General features: G+C 49.6%; 1 long non-coding RNA gene across 1 annotated transcript; it reads right to left on the reverse strand.

Annotated features, from left to right (window-relative positions):
- Positions 1 to 12,159: 12,159 nt before the first annotated feature.
- On the reverse strand, positions 12,160 to 21,903 carry LOC129603004 (uncharacterized). The gene is made up of 2 exons (XR_008692528.1): positions 21,769 to 21,903; positions 12,160 to 12,745 (listed from the first exon to the last, which is right to left on the reverse strand). It is a non-coding gene; the product is annotated as an uncharacterized LOC129603004 (long non-coding RNA).
- Positions 21,904 to 25,411: the final 3,508 nt, after the last annotated feature.

Below are 25,411 nucleotides of genomic sequence, written 5' to 3' on the forward strand. Positions count from 1 at the left end.
TCACTCGTACGCGTTTGTGCCTGATAAGAAGGACGCGCTGGCTTCTCCTCAGCATTTTTGTCGGAAGACGCATCCAAGGTGTCGTTTATTGTCTTCGCCGTGCAGTTATATTGTCTGTGCTTTCGAGGCCGCGGTGACACAGGGATGTGGGATAGCAGGAAAAACCCCAAATGCCCTGTTTGTTCCAGCAGTGCTGTGGTAGAAAGCGTTCACCTTTAAGGAGAGACTAATTGTTCGTTCCACCCTCTTAAATCACTGCTGTCAATATGCAAATGTTACGTTTCCTGTGGTTGAACTTCGAGATGAAAGCCGCCGCTTCCTCTCCGCCCGCCTCAGCTGCTGCGCCGATAGACATCTCAGGTTGCAGGCCTCATTGAAATGCTCTCTCTGGGTAATTAGGGTTAATTGAAGTCCTTTTTACCTCCAGGGACTCGGGTTTGGGGGGGTTTCCTTGATGGCTATAGCCGGTCTAGGGTCTTTATTATGGGCTTGTGGTGGGGGGATGTGTCAGGGTCCCATCTGCTGAGCTCCCACAACCTGCCCAGAGGTGATGTTTGTGTTGGGACGGTGAAGTGCGGGAGAGAGGTGGTGGTGCTGAACTTCAGTGTAAAGTTTGGGAGATATATATGAGACTGCCTGAGAAAGCAAACTAGTCTCACTTGTCTGCTATCTGCTAACCAGCTAGCATCAGCTCTAAAATATAACCGACAAATGGTCATAAATTCCAGTACACATGAAGGGAAAAGTGTTTGAGCTTCCTCCTCTTTGATCACACTGCTAATAGGTGTCTAAGCAGCGCTCAACGCCCGCTATAAGCGTGCTGTGCAGTCGTCATGGAGCACAGACAGGGTTTCTCCTCTGAGGCCACGGCGCTAATCTCCTGCAGCCTTAATGTGATTATGGTAATGATCGCACAAATGACCCCTGGGCTTTTGGGGGATCCGCGCTTCACACGTCCGCCGGCCCGCATGCGAGATGGAGCACCGGTCTGGGCCGGTCCCGGTGGCCCGTGCGCGGCGGACCTGGGGGCGAGCAGAGCCGATGACAGAACGGATTCCAGCCGGCAACAAAAGAGCTGCACGGCCGTGAGAGAGATGGATATCTTTTGTTGTCTGACACTCAGTGCTGTGTTCCAATCCAATTACCTCAGCCTCCCATCGCGGCGCGCGGCATTGAGGCCGGCATGAATTCAGACTCAGACCCCTATAACAAGAATGTGGTGGATTAGGTGCTTAGTGAACAACCCCTTCCCCCCAAACCTTTCCTTTACTGAAACGCTCGCTCCTAAAAAGATTTAGACCTGCCGGCTTTCTACTTTAAAATTCATCCTGTTTTGACTAATGTCATTATTGTCTGGCCATCAAACACTCACACAGTCTCACGCGGCCAAACGGGACGTGACAGTGTTGCTCCAACAAGGACTTTTCCTGTGGACAGTCAACAGTGAAAGACAAGAAATCATGTGAAAACGCAGCGTGACGCTGCAGGCAGATCTGCTCCTGAGCGTCAGGACGCGGTGCAAGCGACACGTACATCAGCTGCCACACGTTTCGGTCAATGGACCACGGGGGCCGTTTCACATCACAAGCGCTACTACGCGTGCTGGGCTTATTGTTGCTTTATGAGGGCAGTGGAGCCAGCTGGTGACATCACAACCATAACATGAAACCCCCAGTACACACACAGATAGAGGGATATGTAACTTTAACAAGTATTAAGTGATTTTGCATGTGACCTTTGTTAAAAGCTGGGCCAAAAGGAGCTAATATCGAAATGAATATGAATATTATTGGTCTGGATTAAAAGTTATCACTGACAGGAACTAACTTTTTGCAGGAAAACGTACTTGTATTCAGTTATAACGCAACGTAAATGTAAAGCTAATAGTTTACTTAAGTGCTTTACATAAGTATGGATTAAGATAAACTCATTACGTGCAACAGGAGTTGCTTTTACTTAAGAATCGATAGAGAGACAGAGCAGATGTAAAGTGATACTAGATAGAGAGAGAAAGATAGAGTTTTCTATCTTTGTTATATTTTAAAATAAACATGATGAATTCAGGTTTACAGTGAAGCTAGAACTGTAAAACTATATATAGTCAGAGTCATAGTGTGGAAACCAGAGATGCATGAAAGAAACGGAGTGAATCAGTTAACAAGTGTGAGTTAGTTTACACAGTAAAGTTAGTCTCTCTGGGAAAGTGAGAGAGAGGTGAAGGCTGAAGGAGCCCATCTGAGCACGCTCCCTGTCTGCATTCAGACCCATTTAAAAGCAGCGCACTGTTTACGCGGTGTGTTTATGGGAGCTGCTTTCACAGAACCCGTTACTGATGGTATCAGCGAACAACGCTCAGGCAAATATTATGTCCTCGGTTATAGGCGGCCGCTTTGTTATTCTCAACATTTATCCAAAGGCCCATTCCGCAAGGTGATGCTATTTTAACACGCGGGTGCGTAAAAGCGGCCTCGCTCGGCGGTTGGGGTCCAGCTGCTGCGCTGGACGCTCACGGCTCCTGGGTTTTTCTTTGTTCTTGCCGTAACGGCCTCGCATCAGCATCGCCGACGCGCGTCCTCAACGTCCGGGGAGGTGTGCCATCCTCCGAGGGCTGCGCTCAGAGACAAACCAGATTATCCTGCTTAGGTTAATAACACACTGCTCACCGGCGTAGCATCGCCACCTGGCTAACAACATTATAGCGGTGACACGTGATGGTGACTTATTGTCCGAGTTCCATTTATTCCTGCAGTGGAAGACGCATGTGCACAGCGAAATCATTAATCGGTGTGAGAGTGTCTCAGGTGGGAGGACGGAAAGTATTCAGGCGGGGAGATTAGTTCCTTCGCCCGTCGCGCCGCCGGAGGTGGTCCCCCAGCGTTAGGAGGCTCCGTGTGCCGACCTCGGGGTCAGTGAATCAGAACGGTGCTCTCTTCAAACAGGATATTGTGCGGCTAATCGCCTGAATTTCCTGTCCGAGGACGGAGATGGAGATAAGACTCCTTTTGGTGCAATAAGAGGAAGGACCCGCCGAGAGAACGCGGGTCAGGACGTCATTTATTGCCAGGCCTGAGGAACAATATTGATGCTGGCACAGTCCTGACGTCCCTCGCGCCATGACGTAGCGCTTTTTTCCATGACACATTTGATGATTGCTTCCAAATGGGCCCGTCAGCTTCAATAAAGGCGACCCCTCGCATTTCACTTTCCCCTAAAGTAAACAAATCCACGGTCTCTCCCACATACGCACACAGAACGTGTGATCGCACACCAGGAACGGGGCCTTGAGATAAAACAGGCCCTCGCGGGCTGATATATGCTTTCGTGTTCCGTCGTCTCCCTCCTGAGCGCAGCGGTTGGAACTGATGTTGTTTTGGTAGGTTTGCTGATTGAAAGCCACAATGTTAGTTCAGGAAACTAGATGTAAGTCCACGATATGGCATTAAAAACCCATATGCGGTGTCGGGATGTAAATAAAAACGGACAAGACGACATTAAAACTCAATCGCGGAAGACTGTCCCAGTCTTTACTTAACGCATTTCCTCACAGTAATAAGTGAAAATCTATTCTTTTAATTTTAGATGACAGTAAACCAATTTCTTGTTATATGAAATTCTGGGCTTAGACCCAATGCCAACATTTAGCAAGTCAATACACTGACAATTAGATTATGCCGTGTCAACTAACAAGGGAGGAACAATATTCTGCTTGTTTATAGTGTGTGTGCGTCTTCGTCAAGTGGAGCGTGGAAACATGAGGGAGCAGCTCACATACAGAACACGACGCAGGCTAAAGGTCCACTTCACCGATTCGCGCGAACCCGCTGCCCGTCGATGAGCTCACGTTCACTCCCATTCTGCCGTCATGACATAAGACGCAACCGTAAATCAGCACAAGCGTGGTGATAAGACGCACAATGTTTCCTTTTCTGCCCAGAAACGCTAATCTAATCATTTCACATGAATAGCTTGTTTTATTATTCCAGTTATTTCGGATTATCAGTGTGGTTGAAAAGGAGGCTGGAGCCAGCGGGTGATTAGCTTAGCTTAGCTTAGCTTAGGTTAGCTTAGCATAAAACAGTTGATAGCCATAAAGCAACATCTTCAACAATGCGAGTCCTTTCACGCTGGCCTTCTGGGGGACTGGGAGTGCAGTACGACAAAAAACGATGTTGTCCAACAAATCTGAGGCGACATTAACTTTCATTTCCAGCTGTCAGCTGCGTTTACCTGATATTTCTGATCTGGTTTTGGCCTCACGAGACTTGTGAGGGAAACGTCTGACTCTGACGCTTCCAACTGCTTCACTGTGTTTGCCAACAAGTTCTGTCTGCCATTACGGCTTGACAGGTCGAACACGGAACCACAACAGTGCCTTCGCAAGCCAAGAAAACCAGTGAAGAGTGATAAATCTCTGTGGGTTTGTCGAGGAGTCATGATTCATTTGTATATTCTCTGCTATATTGATTACAAGTCTTTCCCCAGGTACGGACCGCTTCCTGCTTCCAGGGGCACTGACTCAGGACCAGCGCTAACCGTCAGAACCGCTACATGCCGCTACCGCTAAGACACAGCTCCAGGCTTTTACTGCCGCCATCTTTCTCCTCAGTCACCGCTCTCAACATGTTGCGTCAAACAGCCATAAAGCTGTCAGTGGGAGTAATATTTTCCACACAGTGTAATGACAAACAACACGTACGCGATGCGGGTCGCACACAGACGACAGCGTGTAGGACTCGTTTAATACAGCGAATCAGCTCGGCTGCTTGGACGCTCGCCCAACTGCTGCTTGTAGCGGAGCTGTAGGAGAACATGAAGAAGCGCGTGGTTAGATCGTCTAAGTTCAGTATTGCTGCATGTTTCTTGTCTGGATCATTTCAATCATGTTATGAATTTGAGGGTTTTAATAATAAGGCCGGTTTGGTTCCGTGTGGGTCCAACATCCAGAGACTTGCTTGTTGACTACGTTGTTTTTCCTACACTGCATCGTGTGGCGGCAGGGAAACTCTTTGCACATCAGCGCTGCCTCCAAACATCGTGAAATGTGAGAAAACGGGAATGTTCACGCTCAAACTTTCCCTCTTCCTGTACCTCAGCATTCCAGTGGTCAAAGTTGGGAATGAAACAGAAACGGAGATGGAGCGTTGTATCTGTTTGTAAGCACAAAAACAGGGAAGAGACGCGACGTTTGCCAGTATCGCGGTCTCACGGTTTAAGCCGCACACGCACGCACACACACACACACACACACACACACACACACACACACACACACACACACACACACACACACACACACAATGGACTGTGAGTAACCGTGATGTCATTCCTTCATTTATTTTACTGTGGCGCTAGGGGTCCAGTCGGCTCAAAGTGTGAGAGCAAGTCTTTCCTTTTGAACCGGGGTCAGAAAGAGAATAGCTTCGCATGGTTGGCAGAGTCGGGCCCCTTTGAAGAGGTGTCAGTTTGCAGCAAGCTGGCATCCGTGCCCGGTTCTGTCCTCTGGTGGTTACTCCACACTAAATGGTCCAAAACACCAAAGCAAAGTGTTTCCATTAGCAGCAACAGGACAGAGAGAGAAAAAAGAAATCACATTAAACCACTGATAATCCAGCGTTATCGGCAGCCAAGGCGAAACATGACAAGTCTGCACATGATTAATAGAACGACTGAAGTTAATGCACAAATTGGACTTTTAGCTGAAGGGAGTCGAGCCCAAACACAAGGGCCGCGGAGCATGGAGGCGCTTCAGGAACGCACGACTGGCCGCGCTCGGCTGCTCCGTCGGCCCGATAGCGCTGGGACGCTTTCGCCTGTTCACAACAGCGGCGGCGGCGTGGACGCGGCCTCTGCCGCCCTCTCATTGGCCGGGCCGAGCTCCGACGCCAGCGCCGCCGTCCGTCACTGGCCGGGTCGGCTGGTGCTGAAAGAGCGCGAGCCACTGGCGAGTCTCACAGGGTCTGCGAACCAAGGTCGGCGCGGCAGAAGGGGCCCAGTGTTCCCAGTCCACTGACAGACGCCGAACTCTGTTTACGATGACGCTTGAAGGGAAACAGGCTGGAAACCGCACACGCCGAACCCTGTTCCAATTAGCTTCACGCGATAATGCTTTTTTCGCTCCGACCTAATTGGAATCACAGAGTACCTTTTAATGTGTCTCGGAGCTTTATGTAAATGGCCAATCTTTAAAGGGGGTCTTTTGTGTCAGCACATCTGACATTCCTTTGTGTCTGTCTTGTGAGACCAGGCTGTGCTGCTGCTGGCGACATGTGGCTGCTGCACGTTTGTTATAAGAAGCTTGTGAGCGACATTATGTTCGCTGTTAACGTTGAAAGCGGGAGGTTGTGCTCACGAACAGATGAGTCCCGGCCTGTATTAGTCCTAATACTGACGTCCGTTGCCCAACAACGTGACTGTTTTCATTGTCGGACGCCACCGGCCGGTCTCCATGCCGACAAGTTGAAAAAAAAAAAAAAAAAAAAAAAAGCTAAAAACTTCATATTATTTCTGGCTCAATTAATGCGGAGCGCATTCACGTCAGCCAGCAATCATTACGCTCCACTGATCTAAAGGCCATTGTCGCACAGGCACTTGAAGAAGTCTTTTGTGTAACAGAAGAATGGCGGAGTGACCCCTGGCCGCGCGGAGCAGGGCCAGCGAGACGTTTTTCAGCCCCAACGCTCGCTCCCCTAAGCAGCCGGGAGTAAAATTTCAGGGTCCAAGTGGCCGTGAGTGTTGCTGAGTGATAGGCATAGAGAGGAGACCCTAAACCCAATAGCTTTGATGACTGAAACAAAACACAGAGTGCACCCCCCCCACTCCTCCCCCAGATTATAGCTTGCAGGTCTGTGACTAAGCACGGCGTCATGCTCGCATGAAGGTTGCAGCAGCCAGAGGTTGAGGCTCTGTGCCCCTTTTTATTACTGTATGTGTTTAGTCTAAGTCGTGTTTACACGAACAACTTTCCCCCTCGACGTTAGAAACAAAGCAGGCTCCGATAGAGGAGCTATCGAACCAAAGGTTAAGGTTACTCATGCTTAAAATCACTGTTGACATTTTCAATGTTTAACCACGGAGTTTCCTCAAACTGAACCGAGTGTCAAAACATTTAACGGTATTAAGGTGAACATTAATGACGTACACAAACACAGCGGGTCGTTGAAAAGCCCCTCTGTTTATTAGTTGTTCTGCGGAGAGCGGAGCAGCAGCAGCTACAGAAACGCCAGTGAGGCTCTTTGTTGCATATTTTTGGTCGGGGAAATATTTGTTTACCCAATGCATGGATGCGGGTAATATTTTCAAGACTTCCAGGCAATAACCGCGTCCTTAGGGTGTGTTTGCTATAGGTGTGATGACCCCTGCTCAGGCGGGTTGCGGTGACTGAGGCAACGCCGGGAAGTCCTTGACACAGTAATAAACGCAAAATGAAATACCAAAAAGAGAGAAAAAAGCAGAGCTCTTTATTTCAGCTGCTGAGGGGAGTGAGTGATGTGTTGGAGTGGAGGGCGAGGTGCTGATAATATGACAGGAATCCTGAGGAGTCAAAAGCTGGATGTTTGACACTACTCCCAAATCATTGTTTATTAAAAATGTTTTGGCAGAAAAAATCTGTATTGACAATAATAATAAGGGTCTTTGGAGAATATGCCACTAATCAGTTAACTGGTCCAATATGCATTTGCATCATCATAATGACTTATACGACTGTTTTATGATTTGACACAGTAAATATTTCTGTTATGTGAAAAATGTATATGAGTAGCATAAATGTATTAACACACTTTAAAGTGTCTCATCATGTCATCATTAAGTTGAACCCTCTTTGAGGGACTGGGCTCTGAGCGCTTCTCGGAGCCTTTCAACTGCGTTCCAATCTGCCGTTGCTCAATCGAAGCACCGATAGCGGCTCCTTCTCATTTTATTGCCCTTCGGGAACACACAGCCCTCGGAGTATTATGTTATCGAAGTGGCAGAAAGCGAGGGAGTGCGCAGACGGCTGAACAAAGGCAGCGCAAACAGCTGTGCCAGTGCAAACAACCCGGCGACTGTTTGCGGATGAAAACGTTAGGCGAGTCTGGCTGACACAACACCGAGAGCCACGAAACTGCCCGTTTGCTGCCTGTGTGCAGAGCCTGCGCCGCATTAAACCGGGGGCCAAGGGGCCAGATTTGCTTCCAACCCCCATTAGTTCAGCATCCAGCTCCTCCGGATGACAATACTTTGCATAGTGGCTGCACACGTGCGCTCAGAGGACAGTTCTCAGACTCGGCGGTCGTCTCACTCGCTGGCTGCAGTAGGAGGATCAGTGTTGATACAGCTGATCGCTGTTATTCCAGGGGAAATATATGGCCCTGTTTGTTTTCAGAGATAGACCCAATGCTCCGCTTCAAGTTCATATTCGTCCGTCGAGGGGAATATGTCAGTGCAGGTCCAGATTGCACTCTTAACACAGTTCCTTCTGAACATTGTGCCACTGAAGAGCGATTAACCTGCTTGTGTAATTACGCCACACAGACACATCTCATCCTTAACTCGCGCTAAGTGTCAGTTATATAATGAAAAGGGCCGCGAAAGAAAAAGACTAGCCGAGCTGCACTTGCACAATTATCCGCCTGTGAACTGTGTGATAAGAGGCGGCGGATCTGACGAGGCGCGTTCGAACAGCCACCGATGCCGTTTACCCTCCGCGTCCCGGACTCTTTAGAAATGACACCTCTCCGCAGCCCCGAGCTGTTGAAGAAGAGCCAGTAACAGTAGACAGGAGTAATTTTAGAGCTGCGTGCAAGAGACAATGCCCCGTGAAGCCGCTGCACACCCATGCGCTGGATTTCCCCTCAACGAGGCCCGATTGGTATCCATAAGGGGGAAAAACGGGAAAGTGACTACAAGCATTGTTCGATACCCTCGATAGGAGTCCAGGCGCGAGGACTCTCAGCAGACTAATGTTACAGGCGGGGAGAGCTTTGTTGCCTCGCACCGTGAGATGCACTTAGACGCAGCGGTAGGTTCAGCCGACTGTCTTTGTATATATTCATCCGCACACCGAGACACTTGAGCCAATGTTCAGGTTCGACTGCGCCGCGTTCGGTTGAAGTCATGATATTACCTCAGCGGTACATGAGGCAATACAGTGTTCCTCCACGTCTTCGGAGGGAAGGGGAAGTCCCCGCGTCTGCATGGACTGGTTGAGTAATGCAGCCTGGGATTAGGTGGAGCAGCCTCACAGCAGCAAACCCTCCCTCGCACTGATCTGTCTGGACCCGCACAAATGAACAGCTGAATCAGAACCACAGCTGGCCGGCATCCTTCCTCTTTGTCGGGCCAGTCATGCTCTCAAAAGGCCAGAACATGTACGTTGCAGCACAATGGCCTATAAAAGCACATACGCACAGTTGATATTGCTCCATTATTGATCCTTGTCATATGTTTATGTGACGGGCAACAGGCCCTTTGCTTTATTTGATCTTGGCTGTGCTTATTGTGACGTACTGCAGGAGGAGTAGCGTTCGCATGCCGCGGAGAATTCATCATGACAATAAAACAATAATTGCTCCGCTGTGTTTCCAACACAATGCTAATGCTAATGAGTTAGTTATGATCGTAATTAAAGATCTGTGACACAATAGCCTTAATCCCCCTGGCGACCATTAAAGGGCTCTGAGGCGAATTAGTTTATTAGTCGTTTGAATTTGACTAACATGTCACAGGACAAATCAAAAAGTCAAGAATGTGCTGATGGCGTGTTCCTGCCACAACTCACGCCGGCGTTTCGCTTCACCAGAGCAACAGGAAAGCTCTGCGGAGCTGAGGCGCTCTCGGAGAAGTTTGTCGCAAGAGCCTGCGGATGTTTAGCATAAGTTGATGGATGCTTTTGGCCTGTGAAATATGTGTTTACCCAGCACATGGATGTGGATAATGTTTTCAATATTTTGAGGCATAAACCATGTCCTGTGGGTGTGTTTCCTATAGGTGTGGTGACCAGCAGCCAGATGGGTTGTGGCCATTGTGGCTAGTAGCTGCGAAGTTGGGAAATCGTAGCACAATAACACATGCACGAAGCGAAACCGAGCGAGAGGAGCAAAAAAAACAAAACAACAACGGCGTTTCACCTGATTCACCTGAGCCTGATTCACACTTGACAGCTTATCAAGATAGGAGGATTGTTGCCGGAGAGGTAAGAAGTAACGATAACAAAGGCGAGGAGCTGCGGGAGTGAAACGGTGACATTCTCACATTTTGCTAATGAGTCCGGTTTTATCGGTATGTCACACACAGCGCCAGAAACAGCCAACGTCACACATCGGATGAGTAAATAATGTGTCTTATAAAGGCCACATGGATTCTTGTGGCCTGACTTTCCAGGGACAGTCCACACAATACAGCACAGTATGTGCCCGGGCCTCACCAGATCCAACACGGTGCTCGGCGCTGATTCGCTTAGAGTGAATTACAGCGCTTCATCAAATCAAAGTGTGAGAATACATCAGTGGCAGAAAAACAACTCACTGTGTAATACGTCAGCATTAAATCATGGGACAGATATTGAGGATGGCAGTTTAAAGGCACAGTTAAAAGATGATTACGGCTTGGCTGTGACAGAATGAAAATTAATGAGCGATCCAATCATATAAGTGGTTAAACAAACTGCCAAAGACAGAAAACACCCTTCATTTAGTACTGAAAGACAGCAGCAAATATGTAACTACCCCCCCCCCTTTAGCCTCCTCAGCGCTAGCTTGCAACATCTCAATGGAAAACTAAGTCAACTGTAATTTGCGAATGTACAGTGAATGTACAAAGAGGGGCCTTAATGAGGAAAGAGATAGTGATTAGTGAGCAAAAGCGATGCGTTGAGTCATTATTTGATTGTCTGTGCAGCACTCGTGGGACCTCGGCTTCTTTCTGCTGTAGGCTGGTTCTGAAGCAGGCATGAACACTAACTCTGCACCAATCAGCTGCTGGTAACATGGTGGAAATTGGCTGTTTATTCCAAGAAGCTTAGCGAGGTGTGTGCGTGGCATTTGTGCCGCGTCCTGCGCTCGCGGCCTCGGGCTAAACGGGCAGATTTTAGCTGCAGCGAAGTGAATGTGAATGCACGAAAAAAAAAAAAATCACTGCCGGCAGTCTGTTGTGAAGCGCATTAGTTTCAGCCAAAATGCAACAGCGACTCGGCTACACGCTCACATCCAGGACCAGGCTGCAGCCGTGCGGGTGACAGAGTGAAAGGCTGGGGGAAGCGTTTGACCCCTGCCCACCGCCCAATTAGGCACATGTGACCCGTTTCCTGAGAACAAATTTATTGGAGAGGAGTTTTATTGCAGCGTCAGCTCTGGATTGAATAGGAAGAGTCAGGTTGGAGGCCTGAAGGTTACTGATCCTGATACAGCAGCAATAGCTTTATATATATTTATATGTAATGTATGGGCCCATACATGTTTTGTACGTTGTTGAAGATCCAATTCTTCCTCATGTTAAAATCTGACAACTTATCATCTTGCATCTGGGCTCGTTCGAGAAACCCAGTCCCTGACATTCTGTGATTTCCTTGGATTGTTCTTCTCCCTCGACGCGATTGCTTTGAACCTGAACGCCAGAAGAAGAAGAGAAACTCAATCTGAGCCACTTAAAGGCTTTTGCGCCGACAACTGAGGAAAACGCTGCCAGGTTAACGACAGGTCAGCGCTGAGTGGAGGCCGGCTTGCGCTCATACGTCTACCGGGTCCCGGGAGAGGGCCCGGCCCGTGCGTAATCGGACGGGTCACAGGTGAGCCGCTGATGGCACACGGATGTGTATCGGTGCGTGTGGCTCATAGCAACAGAGTCCAGTAAATATCACATTTCAAACAGAACCACTTCAGCAACAGCTTTACATCCGATTTCTTGCTTTAAAGTCTTTCGTTTCATTCTTGAACAGAACTGAACACAGCAACAGACTATTATTGGCTCGTCCTCTAGCCTACAGTTACTATGGCGCAGGTGGAGTTACACAACAACATCCTACTCAGCTTTCATTACATCAGTCACCATAGGGTAATGGCTGTATGGGATCACTGAAGGGTGTGTTATCACATATATGAATTGTCATATGAATTCAATCTTTGTTCCCTTTGAAGATACAGTATAAAACTATTTAGCTCTAGAGCTGGAGAAAATAGGCCGGAGTCGGTATCATTTCACTTTTATTCAAACAGATTTTAAAGGAAGGAGTCATGTTTTGTATTTTCTTTACGTTGCATTGTTTCCATACGTGATACTATTTCAGCATAGTAAAACAGAAAAGCACACTTCCTGGTTGATATTTGTGATGACAGGGCATCTTTCTGTGGGTTTACCACATTCCGGTCTACGAGGAGCGTATTTGAGTTCAGCTCTGCAACACATGCGTACAGTATTTTCTTACCGAGGCACCGCCATAGGACCTTCGAGGGATATTTGGGCTGTGCTGTCGGGAGAACACAACTGCTTATTAAAGTCTAGACGCAACATAAAACCATTAGAAGTCCTTGAGTAAGCACTCACTCTGGTGGACAGGGCTGTCAGTGTTGACTGAAGCGAGGGGGGGTCCAGGCTACATCAGCTCCAGTGGATGGTGGCGCGAGTACGGAAGCCCCACATAAATCCTCGCACGCGCAGCAGAAAGTCTCCAAATATTCATCGAGCTCATTCAGTTGATTGGGACCAAGTGTGCTGGAAAGTGGTCCACATCTGTTTAGCCGTTTCCTTCACATTCCGTCCGGACGGCTCCCACCTGCAGCACAGCGCAGACACCTGATCTACATTTACAAGCTCTGACACAGCATTCTAGCAGCTGAACCTGCATGCGGAGGGGAAATAAACCTGCGGGCAGCACCCGAGACGGTAAGAAAGGTTTGCTTTTAATACAATTTCCTGCCCTGCCGTCCCTCTATCCGCCACACAATGGGATCTCTCATAGAGATAAACCCGCTAGTCTAATCAGATCATCCTAATATCCTTAGAATTAGTCGGAAAAGCAGGATCTATGGAGTCTCTGCCGAGGCTGCGGTCATTTTTCAGCGCTAACAGAACGCGCTTAGGCGGCCTTTTTTCAGGGATGCTGGCACATTCCAAACTCCAGTTTACCTCAGGAAAGAGCAAAGAGATCTTGCTGCAAGTGCGTGCACGTCTGAGCATCGTGAACCTCCCCGCCGCGGCCTTCGGAGCGAGGGCCGTTCGCATCGGGGCATTCGGAGAGGCGTCGCGAGCGCTTCTGGAACGTGCGCGTTTCTCTAATCTTTTCGCTAGACGCGGAGAGAGAGGACATAGCGAGGCCAAAGGAATGGGCCGCTTGTGTCTGCGCACAAGCACAGGTCTCAGGAGTCCGGAGGTCTGGCCCGCTCTTCAAATGGCACAGTATTTGTTGGGGAATGTGCAATTATGGAGGCCAGGCCTTTGATCCAGCGTTTCCATCAGGACTAAATTGTCCTCACATTGAGCGCTGCACTGTGTCCGTGGGCACTCCTTTATATTCCGCTGCTCTTTCATGTGCGCCCCTCTGGAACTCGAAGCATCCCCTCCTGAAAAGTGAGCCTCGGCCTCGTCCATGCTCCAGTGCGGTGGGAGGCCAAAAAAAAAGGGCCGTCCGCGCAGCGCGAGGCCAGAAGGGATTTAAGAGTTTGTGCAAAGCACGGGCCGCGTGGTGAAACCACATTGAGGCGACACGGAACATGGTTCCGGTTCGGACGGCTCCAGATTCACATCGCATGCGTCCGAGTGTGCGGACGGCGTGTTTGTGACGGGGAGTTTGTGAGGCCGGACGTGCGTGCGTGCGTTGGAGGCTGTGATTGTGATTCTTTCCACATGCTCCCATGTGTTATCTGTCCTCCTGGTAATAGCAACCACCTCGGTCAGATTAACCAGAGGGACTTTTTCTTTGGTTCTGAAGAGTGACCTCAGCTACCCCTTTAACATGGAGCTGAAATACTTCTAACTCACACCATGAGACCACGTGAACTAGGATCACATATACATCGGTTCCTCAACAACAGGGAGGTGTATGAGGCCTGTGAGTTTCTGTTATGGACGAATTCTCGCTCTACGTTTCATTCCAAGTTCCTCATTTCATGACTTTATGAGCTTCACAGTGAGCTCATCCCAGACCCTTAGCAGAAAACAGCATGTATATACAGCAGGAACACAAGCTGCACAGCAGCTCTGTGGAATCACCAGGGCTCATATTTCATTTACTTCCTGTGCTTAAGGTAATAGTTTAATCCCGCAGCCCCCGTACACGGTTACAGCCTCCTGACCCCGGCCGGTTCAACCGCTCTCGGAGCATGGAGGACCTCAGCTGTTGAACTGTGTCGAGCCGCTGTGTTAAATAGCGGCAGGAATGCGTTTCAAGTGGTGGCTGCGTTTTGGACGAGGCGAGGCCCGGCTCCGCGCTCAGACCCCCCTCCGCTGGCGAGGGGCCAGGCCCCCGGCCGCAGGGCGGCGGGTCTCCTCTGGAGGTGACGGTGCGAGAGCGGGCGCGCGTTACCAGCCTTTGTCAGCGGCTCCGACGGCGGCGCGTCGAGCTCTGACGTGATGTCTCCCGCCTCCCGAGTCTGGGCCTTTGCACCGCGTTCCCTGTCGCTCAAGTCCAAAATAAACACGGATCTTCCACACGCCCGGAGACCGTGGGCAACCTGCACCGTGTCTCAGAATATCCACTCGACCCTCTAATAGACTTTTATCCAGTGCCAGCTGCGCATTACTCTCTCAGACAGTCAGAATTGAGAACTCAGGGTTTCATCTCCCAGGGGTGTAAAAGCTTCCACACAACACTTAAACGACTTCGACATCCCATTTTGTCACACAGACACGGCCTCATCTTGTTTAGATTTACCAACGCGCCACACAGACCAGAAGAGATCCTCTGCGCCTTCGCTGGAGCGCTGGAAGCTCAGGAAGCGTGAGTGGAAAGAGATATTTCAATCCTATGCGGCACATTCCCTCCTGATAGAAATGTATTACCACAGACAAAGGCAGGCGCTGGGTAGAATTAGATCAGACTGGGACTGGCGCTGATGAGACCTTGGCCGGCTGCCCTGGAAAAGCCACACATGAGCGTGCTTAATTGCCAGACAGAGCAGAATAATTCTCCCGTAATCTGAATTTATTCAGCCACTTGAGTAGGGGACGCACTGTAACGTGCTGACGCTGCACGTCGGCGGCGGCAGAGGAAGGAGAGAGAGGCGAATAAAGCGGGCTCTGTCGCGCCGAAACAAGGGAGACAACAAAAACATCCCTCAGTGCGCGACAGAGCGGCCGTCTGGGGGCGTGTCAGCCTGGTCATCTGGGTGCAGACGGGCCCAGGGCCTCTGGGCCCTGCAGCCGAGGGAGGAGAGGGCGGCCTCGCCTCCTGTCAGGGGTTTCCACTGGTTAGAGATGGAAAGAAGCTCCACTGGTGTGTGTGTATGTGTGTGTGTGTGTGTGTGTGTGTGTGTGTGTGTGTGTGTGTGTGTGTGTGTGTGTGTGTGTGCGTGTGTGTGTGTGTGTGTGTGTGTGTGTGTGTGTGTGTGTTTGTGTGTGTGTGTGTGTGTTTGTGTGTGTGTGTGTGTGTGTGTGTGTGGCTGCCATCAACATGGCCGCTGAGTGCTGCATACCTCCGGTGAGGTCACGCCGCGCCCCCCCCAGCGTCCCTGCGTGTTTCCTTGACCCCTGCCGGAGGTCGCCTCGCCTTGATGCATCTGTCCCACTCTGGAGACACTCAAGGAGAGCGAGTGCTTTTTAAAAAGGCACGGGGCAAGGCTTCTCCCCCAGTTGTATATCTTTGGTGCCTGCGCGACTCCAGCCTTGAGGAGTCACGAAGGGCTATTGTGTGTGGTCCCAACTTTCCCCGATGACACGACCGTCGAACGCAGCGCTTCCTCCAAGTGGCCTGAAGTGCATCTAGAACAGATTCTTGTGGCAAATGTTAAAAATAAATGCGAGCTGATGGTTGGCTAGAGAAACATGTTCCTCATTTGGATCAGATCATTTTCAGATCCCAAATCCCACCTGCTGGCACTTCCGAAAGCCCCAAAAGGCTTCTTTTGAGGTCTTGGAAACATTCTAATCTTTTTGTCTGGAGTTATTTGCATAGAAGGCTGCAGGAGCGCATTTATATTTAAAACAGAAAACTGAATTATTGACGCATTCCGGGTGTGAGCACGAACAGAAGCTTCTTTAAGCGGGCTGATGGGAAAGCCGCGTACCTGTAAACCTCGCATCTTGTCTTGTCAGGTTTCATCTTTGCTCATCGTTGTTCATCCGAGTCGCTTCACTGAGCAGCTCGGGGGGTAAACCTTCATCTGGAAACTACATAACGCTCGTCCATCTGCTATCTGCATCCAACTCATGCGCAACATTTGATATTATCTTCCGGATGAGGTGGATGTGCTTTTGGTTCGGAGGCGATCTGATGATTTCTTGACTTATTGAATGTGTTCTCTCCTTGACCAGGGGGTATGTTTTCATTCATCCCTCTTGTACATGTGATGAACGGTTCAGCCCCAAGTGGGCAGTAAGTAATTTTCATTGCAACGCTATACTTAGAATAGAGACCAACATAGCTCTTATAACCTGACTACTCTCCCATCTGCATCTTGAACAGGATATTCAGCTGCGCATATGCTTCTTCTTTAATTCAATTTCATGCATTTTCACTACTAATCCCTCCCTTGAGCATCAGCCCTAATTAGAGCTCACTACCACAGCAACGTAATCTCATTTAGAATCGCAGGCTTATTGAAGGTAGGTGACCACGGGTGACTCAGGCTCAGCTTTTTCCAATCAAAATTAATTTATCCCGCCATTAAGCAATTGGAGAGAGAGAGAGAAGCATTTTCAGTCGCAAGTTTTCAAATATAAATGCTACAAGTTTGAACATAATAAATACAGTAAAAAATATGACTATGCTGCTATGGCGGTAAACCGTGGAATCGTAACGCAGACGTTTCCAGGGTCGAACGACTGCATGATGAATGGGGCTGGCGGGTTCAAAAAGCGTGGCTCTCGGAAACTTCCACGCAACGCTGAGCAGAGAGTCGAAGCCCCAGTCGTGAAGCGATGGCCTGGACGCTGCAGAGGAACCCCCCGCTTGGAAGCGATTTATGCTGAAGCGATGCACTCTAAATCAACGGCGTTACCTCGCAACGGAGGGGAAACGGACTCAGGCAGCAGTGTTTCAGCACAGAGACCCCCACGCTCTCGCTCGCTTATGCTAATAATAACACAAAGGGATTTTTTCCTTGGATCTGAGCTGTTTATGGTCCACACAAGTCAGCAGGATTGTCCACTTCACTTCCAAAAACAGAATGCAAATTTCAGACCACTGTGGGACTAATAGGCCCGATTTGATTTGTCGAATCAAACGAGAGCCCAGACAAGAAACAACAGCACATGAAGGAAGAAATAACATATAAAGGATTGTGGAATGTCTTAATTACAGTAATTTGGATGAGGAATTACATGTGGCTACTTCGCTCTGGGTGAAATGCATTGTATGCGCTCCACGGCAAAGCTATCATTAGTGAATGTGTGGGAGGACGTTCACAGCACGGAGCTGACCTCACACTGTAATCAAACAGACCCACAGGTTAATAAATATTCGCTGCCTAGAAGCAAAACAAAGGCGGTTTGCAGACTTCTGAAGCCGCTTCTCTACCCCTGCTTTATCATTATGGAAACACATTGGCTTTGTCTGCCGTAATAGCTTTGCCCCAGTCTTTTACAGCCCCTGTGTGTTGTACATGACGAGTTTAAATGTGGCCGCAGGATGCTGGATTGTGAGAAACATACGTGTAAGTTAGAGGGGAATCACGAAGGCAAAACTACATCCCAGGATGGAGGCAGTGGGAAGGAGGACGTGAGTGTGCTAACAGGCATTAGACACCACATGCCAGCGGGGTTGGCTGTCACAAAACACTGCCCGATGACAAACTGAGACCACTAATTGAATTTCCAAAGTTTAATGAAGCTTAATTGCTAATAAGTGTAAGTAGTGTGTGCTCCTGGTTATGAGTGTGTTCCTATAAGACTCAAAGGGCACCGCTGCTGTTTAAGACGTCACTTTATTCTCTGAGCAGCTGAATAAGTGTTGCCAAAAAAAAAAAGTTTCCTTATTTCATTCATTCCTTAAACAGACGAACACTGGGTCATAATCGTATGCACACAAACACATTGGAATGAATTATTCAGGATTGGAGTCGTTCTTTCCTCATTAGGAGGCTGTAACAAGTCCTCCAACGCCTGCATAAGTCAAATTTCCCAACTGACCTGAATGCATCACCAATCGCTGTAATAATATCTCATGTAAGGAGACAGGTGGTTGCTGGAATGGTGTCATTTCGATGTCAGATAACAAAGGGCTGGTAGTGACTGGGCTGAGGATTATTTCTGCCTTTAAATGGGATTGAGCCAACAATCTATTACATGTCACTATTTAGCCTCAGATAAACTAAACTGCCTTAACTAAACACCCTGTTCCTCATTTGACAAGTATGACATGACCAGTAACAGCAGCTCTGAGGCAAAGGCCCATTCACCCTCCAGAGAAAGGCCATAAACATTTGTTGGGCATCTAATGTTCATCTGTTTTCAGGCTATTATTATTTATATGAGATCTGCAGCATTGGGACAAAACCGTCTTCAAAAACTGCTCAAACCAGCCATTTTTTTAGTGCTGAAGTTCTCAAGGTATTTTGCTGTATCTGATACCAAAACTAGTCCAACTAGACAAAATAAGAAAAATCCAGCATGAAAGTGAAGCGTGGCTCTTGTTTTGATCCGGCCGTCGCCCGGTGGATCATCCTTCACACGTCCACCCGTGCTCTGTGACGTAGACGGAGGCTTTGAGCTGCAGCCAAAGGAACGGCCTCCTTCCTCTCTGACCTCTGCTCGTCCAAGGTGAGGCTTGAGGCTCGGCTCCAAGGCTCGGCGTGGGACTTCGGACCTCCAGAGGCAGAACCGCAGGATATAGTTTACACATGACATATTGCGGAGGAAGTGGGCCAGATTTGAGCGTGATATGCACGTCAGGGTTTTTCTCTTCTGGGGAGGCGGCGCTGGGACTGATGGAAATCAATCCCACCACGGTGTATTGTACAGTTGTTCCTGCTGTGTGGGCTTCCCCTTTACAGTCCTCCGGTGGGGCGCTGTGGTTCTCTGGGTTCTGAGTCCAGACACTCTCGCTTTCCTTCTCTGTAGCTTTTGCTCTGTGAGTTGGGTTTGTTCTACTCTGGTGGCTCATCGGCCCCCAAAGCAACACATGCAGTACAGATGAGAGAGTGCGAGGGGCTTTATTATTACTGAATGTACCCCCCCCCCCCCCCACACACACACACAGGGCCAGGTGGGGGCCACCCGGGAAAATGCCAACCACAAAATGACAAGAAGTGAACGTGTTTGAGTTTCGGTTTTGGTTCCATTATTGAAGAGCGATTTATTAGAGTCAAAATTCAGTTTTTCAAGTCAAGCTGCATAAACATTTGCTTTATGCTTTAAGTTTAATACACAGTCAGCTGTGTTTCTGGCTATGCTGTGTTCTAGTGCAATTAGCAATTAGCACCAACAGCAGCAGAAATGTTGCGTGTGACTCACATTTGTACCCATGAAACATAAACAAATCGGTTTCTTAATGAATTCTCCCCATACTTTTCGTAAAGCGATGACCAGCACCATCCCACCACCTGTGACAGGGGAGCGACTTGGGACCACTTACAGAGCGTAATTGAAAACCTACGGCTCCCTCTGCGGTGGACACGCTATGTGAGCCTCATGGGGAGAGAAGCTCGGCTCCGCTTATTGTTTACTATATTACCCGTAATCCAGGGGACACCCTTTCTCACTATAAAGCCACAAATAGTGGCGGGAGCAAAAGCCCAGCACTGATAAAAAGCATTATGTGCAATATAGGCTTATTTGTAGGCCTTGTGGCCTGTCTGGAAAACAAACAAAGGGGAACCTAGTTCATTATGTGCATTAGAGCAGCTCTGTGGAGGCTCAGACACAATGTTATTGCTGTATCGTTCTGCAACCTATCTACGTGTGACATTTAGCTCTCGCCGTGAGGCAGGGCGCACCTCCCTGTCTCTTAAAGAATCTAAACTGAACTCTCCTGCCCGGACACACCCCAGTTCCAGGCCTGTTTGTCAGACAGTCCTCTTTTGTGGAGCCCATCCTTTAAACTTCATTCTTCCCATTCAGCCGAGATCAAAGCAACAGAGGCAGGTCATGCAATTATAGAAAGTGTACTTGAGGTAGCGAAGGAAAGAAAAAGCCCTTATATGTTATATTATAATCATTTCATCCATTTATGTTGAATGTACAGTATTATCTCATTACATTGTCTCAGTATCATTCCTACCTATTTTAGACATTATATTTTCATCGTTGCAATATTTATTTTGTCACTTCAACTTCCATTATTACATGGTTTCTGTTTACGTTTTTTTCAAATATTATTATGCGTCTTTTAACCTGGACTCAGCTCCCGCTCGCTTTCAGGCAGGTGCCGCAACAACAACATCCAGCGTCTGCTGGCGCTGCTTTAATGGCTTCCATTATTCATGACCATGGGGCAAACAGAATCTGTGCGTGCCCTGGAGTCACGCATTGCACCAGACCGAAGTGTGACAAAAGTCACCTGTCCTGCGGCCGCACGCCGTCTGCCATGACGTCTGTCTGCCGCGCTCCCGAGCGCAGTTATTTTGCCAACACGTGGGGAAATGATGCCGAGTGCGACAGTCAAACAATGACACTGGACATTCTGTGTCCTGTCAATACATCCGCCCTTATTACCTGATGTGACTTTTTCATGTCATCGCTGTGTCTGGCCGTCATTCCTGTGTATAATCTCAAACTGATACACTGTTCTGATCATTTAATTTCTATATGAATTCCATACGAATCCTCTTATGATCAAACAAACCTCCACATCAAGCATATTATTTACAGGCTTTTTAACCTTCTACATTTCACACATCATTTTTTTAGCAGCAGCCCGTCTTTTACCCCGTTCACTGGGCTGGATTCCTCAGGCCACGACACATAAACAAGTATAATGTTTGTTTTCTGACCTCCGAGCAGCGCTCACGGAGTCTGGCGCTGAAACTAATGGCAAAAAACTTCGTAACCCCGTCCAGATGGGACGTCTGAGCGCTGGTTTGGAAAAGTTAAAAATAGTCCACAAAGTAACACTTCATCCATCAGCCCGGTCCCGTGGCAACCAGCTGACAGTGAACGCACCGCGTCACTTCTTCTTAACAGTGAAGGAGACGCCGGACGAGCTCTGACATTTACAGACATGTTGTTTCTGTTTTTGTGGTGCGAAGAAAGTGAAAGCTCCAAACATTTCACTCGGTCGATCCAATGCAGTGGATCAAATCCCGACACGGATCCGGGATTAGCGTTGTTTGCCGTGAACGCCGGAGCGTCGTGAAGCGAAGCGTGATGATGGTGTTTCACTGCTGACGACGTGGACCGAGACCGCGTCGGCCTCCGAAGGCGTCCGTGCACGCGGGCCGACGTCCGTGCGCGCGGGCGCTCGACGGAGCCTCCGCTCTGGATCAGGTGCCTTGATACACGGTTTGCACGTGCTGGAGACGAAAGCAGGAAGGAGACGACGCAGGCGAAGGGAGCGAAGGAGGAAACGCGACCGGGCGACCGAGCTGAACGCGGCCGCCACAGATGTTATTGTTTAGAATTCCAGGGTCATGATCTCATGCTGCGCTCCCTCGTTTTACTCCACAGAGCCTGTAGGCTACGAATTAATCAAATGAACACGCTTACCTTGATACTGTAAGTGCTCCTATCAGATTACCGGCTACGGCCCCTGTCAAAAGGACTTGGATGACTTCAGCAACGGGCAGAGGCACTTGTGATTGGAGTTTCAGGCAGCGGCGGAGGCTAATCTTTTATACATTCAAGGACGTCTGCGAGCGTCTCACCTCGCGTCTGTGTGACAGAGGTAGACTTCCTCTCCCTCTGCATTCGCTGTGTTTACTTTGCTGTTAACCACAGGGGATATCCTGTCTGTGCACACTCTCTTTCATCTCCCTGTACATTTTTTTTTTCCTCCTTCTCTTCCTCCACAACCAATCGCATTCACGGGCACAGTGAGGATGTCAGCAGCAGCAGCCTCTGCTAGATAACGTTCCAAAAGGGCCTCGGTGACGCAGGGCGGGAGCGTTTAGTCGCTGTCACTCAGTGAGAACCGGACTGTGGAGGAGCTCATAGAGAAGCTTGACTGCTGGCAAACCAGCCACAGAGGCCCCATTACTTTCCCTGCTTGTCAGGAAGGAGTTAAGCCCAAGGGGGGTGGGGGGCCAAACATTAGGCTCAATGGTAACTGAGTGTGTAATTAATGCTGCAATGTGTCCAGTCCCCAGGACCTCCTCAACCTCGGGACCCTTTCTCAGAGTCTGGAAGAGAGGGAGAGGTCAGCAGGAGAGGCGGGGGGGCATCCGGGCCCCCGTATGCCACTGCATATGTCCAGAGAGAGGATAGAGTCTCAGCCGGGGCCTCGGGCGGGTGACCTTTGTCAGCCATGAAGTTCTGGGAGACAACAGATTGGTCTCCGATGACGGATGTGAAGAGGAGGGCATTTCATAGTCCGGTGATTTATGCCGACTTCTTCCTAAAACTAGTGATGTTTGCTGGAAAACGATGTAATAACTTGACGACAAGAGCAGAGCTGGACCAATTAGGCCACTTTGGGAATAGTGTCCTTGTTGTTGCTTGTGAAATAGGAAATCTCGGTTGGAGTGGGAGCAGGTGGGCCTGTCCCTGCTGACGGATGTTCCTACGGCTCACGCTGGTCTCATCCCGGCTCCAGCTCCAAGCGAAAATGGAGCAAAACGTTCACATCTTCATGGACTTAGTCTCACAGAGGATTATGAGCATTTCTCACTTGTTCAAATGAAGACTGACTTTCACAGACCTACACTTGATCTGGGGAACGGTGCCGTCAGCCGTGCGATGTCGTGTTTGTTTCAGATGCTGGCAACTGGTGATTAAGTACATTTTTGGCCCTGGCTGAGATCAGTCAGCCAGTAAACAATAGCATGATTGGCTGCTTTGTTGGAGTTCAGAGTAAACAAATAACACGCTTTAGCAAGATACTTGAGTCAGAAAGGAAACTGGCACTGGCAACCACGGCCTCAGGCCCTAAAAGTCAAATGGCCTCCTATGTAGTTCTCCCCACCAGGAATCTTGATGACCAAAGCCATCTAACTCGCTTGTCAATGGTGGTGAGAGCCGCTCGACCACATGTGAGCATTCCTGGGGCACCGCGGCCGCGCCACAAGCTCATATTTATCGTGTGCGGTCGAAACGCCGCAGCGCGCTGGCTGAGATGCCGCAGCCGATGCATAGCTCAGGGAACACGCGCACATGCACACGCGTGCGCGCACGCGCCGCCGCGTCCGTCCAGCTCTTCTCCGCGCGGTCGGCCATATTGCCGATGTCAGCGGCCCAAGTCCCGTAAAAGCCGGCGGCGGAGACATCTGGCTGCCATGACGCGCACGGCCTGCGCCGCTCGGAGGCTGAGCCACCAGGCAGGTACGGGGTAATTACTGCTCCTCCGAGTCTTTTGTTCCTTAATTAACCCAAAGTTAATGGACTTTAATCGCCAACGCCGAAAACATTCCCCCTCTTTACAACGCGGGGTGGGTGTCACGGCAGATAACGACCGTCAGATACGTGGTCTCTGACACACACAGGCCATTAGCAGCCAGTAAGAAGTGCAGGGAGTCCTTCCTCTGGGCCCTTTGATTGTGGACTGTCTTAGTAGTTTTATTAGTGCTCCACTATTATCATACTGCAAGGTAACATGCAAAGGTGCTTTTATGTCTTCCCTGAACTTTGGACCCAGCTGGATGTGTTTAGAACTGTTATGTATGTAACAGAGGTTCAAAAGATTTCATTACCTTCCATTTAGCTCTCCTGCTGACACTGTTGGGCCACTTTAATATGCTTCCACACAAGGTCTGGATCTCATCAAGGCCATATGAGGGAAGGGAAAGGTGGGTGGGATGACGGGGTGGGGGGGGCTTTACACAGAGAATCGATGTGATAAACTAGGGATCCATTAGCTGTAGTGGAGGGGAAACAGATACAGACACCGGCTGATGAGCTCACGTTTACACAGACTGGACGTGGAGGTTGGCGCTCGTTCCTGCCTGTGCGCCGCGACGCTCATTCACATTCGGAGCGGCTTGGAACAAAAAGCAATATCAGAAACCACAGTTTAAAGATACGTCACAGCCACCGAGGCTGCTGCAGCCGAGCGTCAGTCCAGGCGTGAGTACAGAGTATTTTCCTAGCGCATGGCGTCACTTTCCCCTGGCCTCTCTGGAGCGTGTGGTGGGACGCTGTAAAACTTTACTGAGGGGAGCAGTGCGACATGGGAGTGTCTCACCTCCATTAAAGTCCTTGCCAGGGTGCTGTGGCATTTAAACACTAATAAATAAATAATGGTGAAATCCAACGACCCCCCCCCCCCCCCCCCCTAAGATGGAGTTCCCCGCTTGGAGTGGGAACAGCAGGGGGGCCCACAGGGGGTGCGGCGGGTGAGGGAGGTGTTAGCAGAGCGCTAAATGAAGCTGCAGTCGCCGCTGGTGCCCGTCGGCCTTCTGAGCCCAACCTCCGCTCCGTGGGAGGACGAGGCCACCAATGTAGTCATCCCAACAGGGTGTTTCTCCTGCTCTTGTTTTACAGGCGAGGGGTTAAGTCACCAGCACCTGGAGGCCAAGGCTGCGATGGAGGGAAGGGTCAGCGCAGGAGCAGGCCGTCGGCCCACGCGGTGCAGAGCGCCGGTCAGGTGTGACGGGAAAGTGATGAGTGTGCGGAGAGAGAGAGAGAGAGAGAGTGACATCACCGCAGCGCGTATGATCAGGTTTCACACGGGGGTGAGGTCCCTCCAGCGTCGGGCGAACAAGCGCCGGTTCGAGGCCCCTGCGGCGAGGCCGGCAAGCTCCAGCGCTGAGCGAGACCAGGGGCTCCAGCGCGTGTTTACCCAGGTGTGCGCTGCTGCTCGCCAGCTGCTGGGGAACAATGCTGAGAGCAGGTTGAAAGATGGGCTGAACGTACGGAGCTGAGGGGGACGAGTGTCCTTCACAAGAATGGAGCGGTTGATTCCTTTGTGCTCTCTGTAAAAACCCCCGTCTCTTGCCTCTGCAGGTGATGTATTTAAATATGCACATTTACTTTAAAAAGAGCTGATGTCATGGAATCAATAAAACCCACAGCTTTAATGAACCTGTTTGGCCTTTTTTTAGTTAATAATAATTTTTCTGCTGACGTATTAACCAGAGGTGGTTCTGGAGGAAGGGTTCTGGCATCCCTGCTGGGCCTCTATCGCTCTCACTGTGGATACAGACTCCCAACCCCTAATTCTCACTCAGCATGGGAGAGAAATCGCAACAGCTATTGG

This window comes from Betta splendens, chromosome 15 (genome assembly GCF_900634795.4).
Source record: "Betta splendens chromosome 15, fBetSpl5.4, whole genome shotgun sequence".
Classification (NCBI taxonomy): domain Eukaryota; kingdom Metazoa; phylum Chordata; class Actinopteri; order Anabantiformes; family Osphronemidae; genus Betta; species Betta splendens.